We start from the raw sequence: 6,419 nt of genomic DNA, 5'->3' as shown, positions 1-6,419 counted from the left end.
AATGCATTCACTCGTGGAGGAAAGCCGATGACATTACTAACAAGACTGTAAAAAAACAAGCGTGCTTACGTTTCTATCAACTTAAAACAAGAAACGCAGGCTCGGACACAGATTTTTTCCTTGCTAAGTGTAACACGGATAAATACTCTGAAATTCAGGACTGGAAAAACTTATTCGATGTCACAGCTAATATGTTACAGACCTAACGACAATTTGGACTACTTAAAAGAGTAACTGACAGGGTTAGTATGCTTGATCTTTCCAGGAAAGGCCAATAGGGAGGAAAGAAACTATGATTTTGCTACTGAAACGACAATCTACTTAAGCGTGTTACTTCTTCAAGGGTATTATAGTTACTAATAATTTCCTCGTCGGTGCGTGCGTGCGTGCGTGCGCGTGTGTGTGTCTGCACAGAAAAGTGACTATCATAGGTTTCAGGCCCTTTATGTCATCGTCCTGGTCAAGCCAAAGCTTACAGACTGCTCAGCGCCAGACGACACCCCTCCTCAAGAACGCCTTAATGTAACAACCAAGAATCTCTCCATACTTATCACAAATACCATGTCAAGTGAGTGCACTGTATCCAATAAAAGTTGACAGTCAAATAATTTTAGTAGCACAGTATTTAAAATCAATCTCTTTAGAAATATCTTGGATAATTAAGAGTAATACTCACTCGTTACTTACTTTCCATGGGCTGTTATCATTTATTTTGAACTTTACTGTTCTGATGATGATGATGATGATGATGATGATGATGATGATGATGATGATGATGATGATGATGATGATGATGATGATTGAATATCTAGAAAATCGTCAGCAAAAAGGCTTTTTCTAAACTTTTATTAGCGATGCACTTGGAAAAAAGCACCTACTAGAAGTAAATGTTTGACAGCCACTTCACTACCATCAATGATTTGTCACTGTAATTATATTGAAACAGTTTTAGACAGTTGCCAATGATTAGCAAGTTATAATTATGTTCGTTATTTAATTTAAAGCTGACAGAAACAAAAAAGTGCAACATACATTCAATTTTGTCTAATAAGTGCAAAAAATTACTTCTTGTAGACGAGATTATTTTTTGTATGATTACAGATGTATACACTTATATACTTTTGTTAGCACTGCAACTTTTATTTTATTTGAGCATTATTTAGTAGATAAGTGTGTCAACTTTATCACTTGTCTGTTACTTAGGATCAGAGATGAAAAAAAAAATCGGCCATATCATAATTATCTACATCGTCATTTCTGCAGTTTTTTTAATCCTTTGGTGCGTTGGTAATATACAGTGAGTATAGCAATCAACCTCCATAAATGTGCAGTTCTTGTGTAAAAGGGAAAAAATCATCCCTATCAAAGTTGTTGTTGTCAGTTTTATTGTCATAACCAGCATACATAAATAATCGCATGCCCTGAAAATATGTGCAGGTCAACATAAGTATACAGATGATAAGATTCAAGATTACTGTACATTTACAAAAGTATGTATGCACTAACACATGCCTATTCTAGACGTAAACCTATATAATAACCCACATATATTTGTTACACCTATTCTATTGCAAAGAGATAAATGTTCTGTACAAAACACATAGCTGCCTAATATTTCAGTGTCTAGAGGTGTTGGTGATAATGAAACAAATAACTCGTCTTTATTTTTGCAGTGTAGGGTTCGAAAACAACTCAACGCAGACAGGTAAGAGACAAAAGTGAGATGCACGTGTAGATGCATTTCAATAGAAGCTTGTCTGCTCATAAATAAAAGTCTGCTTGCTCTGGTCTTTCACAGTTCTGAAAACTTGTCCTGATTATTCAACAGAAAGTTATACTTGATTTTTAAAAAAGGCGAAGAAAAGTATTCGAAGACAGTACATAGAAGTGACTTTTAATGTCTCATGTGAGGACATTTCTACAAAATGGTTAGATTTTGAGTTTAAATTTTGTGTTTTGTAATTAAAATTGTTTGCAACCAGAAACAGAAAATATGTAGTTTGCAGCTGTCACATAGAATGGATCTAGATTTTTACCTCTTAGAAGTAGACTCTCTTTCTGCACTCCAAACTCTTCTTTCCAACGATTTTGACAACCCTCTGGTGGTCCAGTTTCATTCAATTCATGCCGCACTCGTTCAGCGTAACAGGGACTGTTTTTATGTGGGTTCCTGGCCATACTGATATCTCAGGCAATGTTCCAGCAGACCAGGCTGCCAAGACTTCATGTCAGTCATCTGGCAAATTACACTCTCTGCTATCATTTGACTGTAAACCTATCTTCTCGGCCTACGTTCAGTCCTTATGGCAACGCCACTGGGCCACACTGGGCCAAAATAAACTATATGCTATCCTTCCCTGTCTTTTCGACCGCTTACCTTCGTGCCATCCTGTGAGGCGGGAGGAAGGGGTCCTTGCTATATTATTAATATATTTATTATTAATATCATATATTAATATGTTTTATATATATATTAAAGCTAGGACACACCTATGCCACGCAAGGACACATCTTACAAGTGAACCACCACCAGTTTGTCCATCGTGTAAAGGAGTGCTTAATGTGGCACATGTTTTGATTGTCCTGAGCTCGAACCATCCGCCGGCAGTTTTTTTCACAGCAAATTCTTTGTTTTCTTTATCTAGGCTTGTCCAGTTGCAGCAGTCTTTACATTTTCAAGGAGGATAGGACTCTACCATCAGATTTAAGAAATGTTTTGTCCTAATAACTGTTATCCCTTGGTAATTTGGTTTGTTGGGGCCTTTTGGGCTTCAAAACCTTGTTTACACTGTATCCATTCGTTTACATTAATGTTTACTTCTTGCATTGGTTTTTAAAAATGTAACGGTTATATCACTCGTGGGCTTTGTCTCTAAGTTCTTGAAGGTAAGATTACTTTTTGTCGCCATGATATAGCTTTGGTTGCTGGCACTGTGTTCAACACAAACAAATAATCATGGTCATCAAAAAGAATTCTGTTCTTCTAAACGATGACATTTTAGATCTTCAAATTTACAGGAAATGCTTACATTTTCAGCACGTGAATGCTGTCTTCTCCGGTGACAAACAAATAAATAAAGAACAAGACCCATCATTTTGAAAAAAAATGTGTATCTTTTAAGCCGTTTAACTGAATGCTTGAAGGTTTTAGATTATAATTTATATTACCTGTTTTTTATGCTTTGTTACAACACATGTTATTACAGAAGTGTTACATCTCACATTCATTTTGAAGAAAGATGCAAGTAATTTTTAACGTAAAATTTAATGGTCACAACAAGAACATGTGATATTATAGAGATGGCAAGCTTTAATTTTAAGAAAACTATTTTTTGAATTTGGAAAACTTGAGTCCATGCAAGCTGCTGATCAAGAACTAGAGTACATTTATAAGTTACTAGGGTACAATATTCTTCAAATCATTTTTTTGCAGAATATAACTAAGGACAATCTAAGCTATGCTTTTATTGCTATGCAATGAGATTAAGACCAGATTCTCCATTACTATAAAAACAAACTGAACAGAACATCTGCTCTACACAGCAATGCAAGATGCAAGAAGGACTTATGATGTTTATTTGATAAAGCATGTGATATGCAGAGTCAAACAGATTAAATGAGAAAAGTCAGAATTGGGATTTCCACATCATACAGTGAGTTTAGTTGGGAACATTTTGTATCTTCAGATTCTGAGGAAAGCTATCTCCCCATACCAGAGACTCCGCAGGTAAAAAGGTTATTTTCAAGAAATACACACAGTTAAAGAGTTAAAGAGCAATTTAAACTGCAATATTTAATATTATTACTATGGTTTCCTTGTATTGCATGTTGTTATGGCTATGGTGGCATTGTGGCTAGAAATATACGCTGATCAGGACGTACAGATATTTTAAAACGATTCCTATTGAGGTATTCTGTCAGCTGGTAAAATTTCAAATATGAAAATTATGGTTCTAGCGCTTTTCTTTTTAATTTCTTTCAAAGCTAGAATTCTTTCTATTTTAATGTTATTAATATTGTTTATAATCTTAACTCTTAGCCATCTGACACCCATTAATCAAAAGTTTTGGCAAATTTATTTTCTGTCACTACTGAACAGATTTGTTTTTTTCTTAGTTGGAAATATAGTTTTGTGGCAGCAATGCAATTCTGGAAAAAAATGCAGTTAATCACGTATAAAACTTTTAAGTTTGTGTTTGTTTTTCCCATAAAATTGAGGCTGAAGCTAACGAGACTTGCAAGTGGTTGTCAGAACCCTTTTGCATCTATATCTGGTGGGTGACCTCTTTGTGTTTGTGTGTGTGTGTGTGTGTGAACATGTGTTTATCTGCATATGTGTGTTAGAGGAAGTTGGTTTAGGTGGGTGGTAATACTGAATGGAAAAACCTTTTCTTTGTAGCGTTTATAATCACATTGTCTGCTTTATCTTTGCCTGAGAACCTCCTCAGTACTTTTAAGTGTTGTTTGGTTTATACTAAATACTGTGAAATTACTCAAATATACGTTTTTCCATGAAAAATATTATGACATAGTGACAACTACTGGCAGGGCAAGATATATATATATATCCTCAAGACTGTACACAAATTGTGTAGAAATATCAGTATCCACATATACACTTGATAAAAGCTATTTTGAAGCAACAATACATTTCAGCACTATTTTAAAAATGTAAAGCCAGAAGTAGAAGGTTTACTTGTTTTATATGTATTTTGTAGTCTGTAGATCAGAAAGTAGTTAACTAAAATTTTGGATAAAGATTCACCGTTTTCTCTTTTGTTAAGGATACTCATTGCTGTTGCACTGTTTTATGGCATACCTGCAGCACAGCTGGTCTTTTCATATCAAAAGGTTGGTTGAAGGAAAACACATTGTTGTGCCTGTGTCAACGCCATTTAAATACTTGTGTTTTGTATATATATATGTGTGTGTGTGAGGGAGAGAGAGAACATGTGATGAAAAAAGAAAGAAGTTATACACGCATACTTATGTAAGCTTGTTTCCAACATTTCAGACCTTACGCCAAACAGGGGATGAAGATTTGTGTTATTACAACTTTGACTGTGCTTTCCCTTATCAGATTGGAGCACTGGAATTCAGTGCCTTCAACAACATCCTCAGTAACATTGGCTATTTAATATTGGGTCTTCTTTTTATTGCTATTGTGAAAATGAGGTAAGAATTGTGTATAGAGGGTAAAATGTTAATGTATACATCACCTTCTTTCTCTTTAAACTTACACACACACATTGTACCTCGGTGTAGTCTGTTCGGATGTATGCATTCTTTTGTCGCTTGTCAGAAGTAAACATCCATGTCTTTCACAACTTTTACCTCAATGATACAAGTATTCTTCATTTATGGTGTATGCTACTCCGTTCACTTTAAGAATATTTTGCTTGTTTGATCTGTACAGAAGTTGGCGGTATGAAGCATATATGCAGGAGAACCGCCAGTGGATTCCAAAGCAGTATGGGTTGATGTATGCCATGGGTGTAGCACTCATGGTCGTGGGCATCATGAGTGCAATCTACCACTTCTGCCCCACCAAATATAATTACCAGTTTGGTTAGTTTCAGCTAACAGACAAAACAAGAAGCCAGCTAAAACACGTCATTGAATAAATTTTAAGATGAGCCTGCTTACAAACATATTTGCAAGTCGCTTGAGTAACATCTTGTTAAACAAGTCTGCATACTAGCAATGCCTTTTAGAAAAACATGGAAATCCAGTTAAGAAAGATGTTGATGTACTGAAAACTCTTACCTTTGGTTAAGTTTATGAAATGAGTGCAGTTTCCTCTGTATAGTCATGTTAAAATAATAAACAAGGCTGCTGTGTAATGCCTCTAGAAAGTGATAGATAAAACTGCAAGAAGTGATAGTAAAGTCTTGAAAGCTGTTACTAGAAGTACACACTTTACTAAGCATTTGACTTTTGAAACTGAAACGTACGTGTGTGTGTGTGTGTGGACGCATGTGTGTGTGTGTGGACGCATGAGTGATTTGTTTCTTAACAGACACCACTTTCATGTACGTTATTCTGTGCTTATGCATCATGAAGATATTTGAGTTCCAACGGCCTAGTACTCAGCCCAGAGCACACATACTGTTCTTCTTCATGGCTTGGATAACCCTCTTAGCTGTTTTGGGAATGGTCAGTGACTTTTTTTTTCCATGTTTGTTTATTCAAACATTAAAAAACAAGGGTAAACAAAATATTAACAAGAATGTACAAGTGTCAAAAAAAACAAGAGTTCTTTTCACATATTTGAAATCTGGGTTACGAAAAGTCATTGTTCATTTGATGCTTTCACATAATCTTCTTTCAAGTTGCGTCGGGGGTGCGGCGAGGAGGATTTCCCCCTCTCGCTCTGTTGCTTTCACATTAGCTTACCCACAGTCGAGTAGTGCTCTTCT

The 6,419-nt window shown here is 35.5% G+C and overlaps 1 long non-coding RNA gene across 1 annotated transcript; it reads left to right on the top strand.

The window, feature by feature from the left end:
• Window positions 1–1,673: 1,673 nt before the first annotated feature.
• Window positions 1,674–5,190, top strand: LOC112569180. The gene is made up of 5 exons (XR_003100323.1): window positions 1,674–1,705; window positions 3,687–3,727; window positions 4,219–4,274; window positions 4,785–4,851; window positions 5,015–5,190. It is a non-coding gene; the product is annotated as an uncharacterized LOC112569180 (long non-coding RNA).
• The last annotated feature ends 1,229 nt before the right edge of the window (window positions 5,191–6,419 follow it).

This window comes from Pomacea canaliculata, linkage group LG7 (assembly GCF_003073045.1).
Source record: "Pomacea canaliculata isolate SZHN2017 linkage group LG7, ASM307304v1, whole genome shotgun sequence".
Lineage (NCBI taxonomy): Eukaryota > Metazoa > Mollusca > Gastropoda > Architaenioglossa > Ampullariidae > Pomacea > Pomacea canaliculata.
Note: the sequence above shows the minus strand (reverse complement) of the source record. Positions and strands in the feature narration are given on the sequence as shown.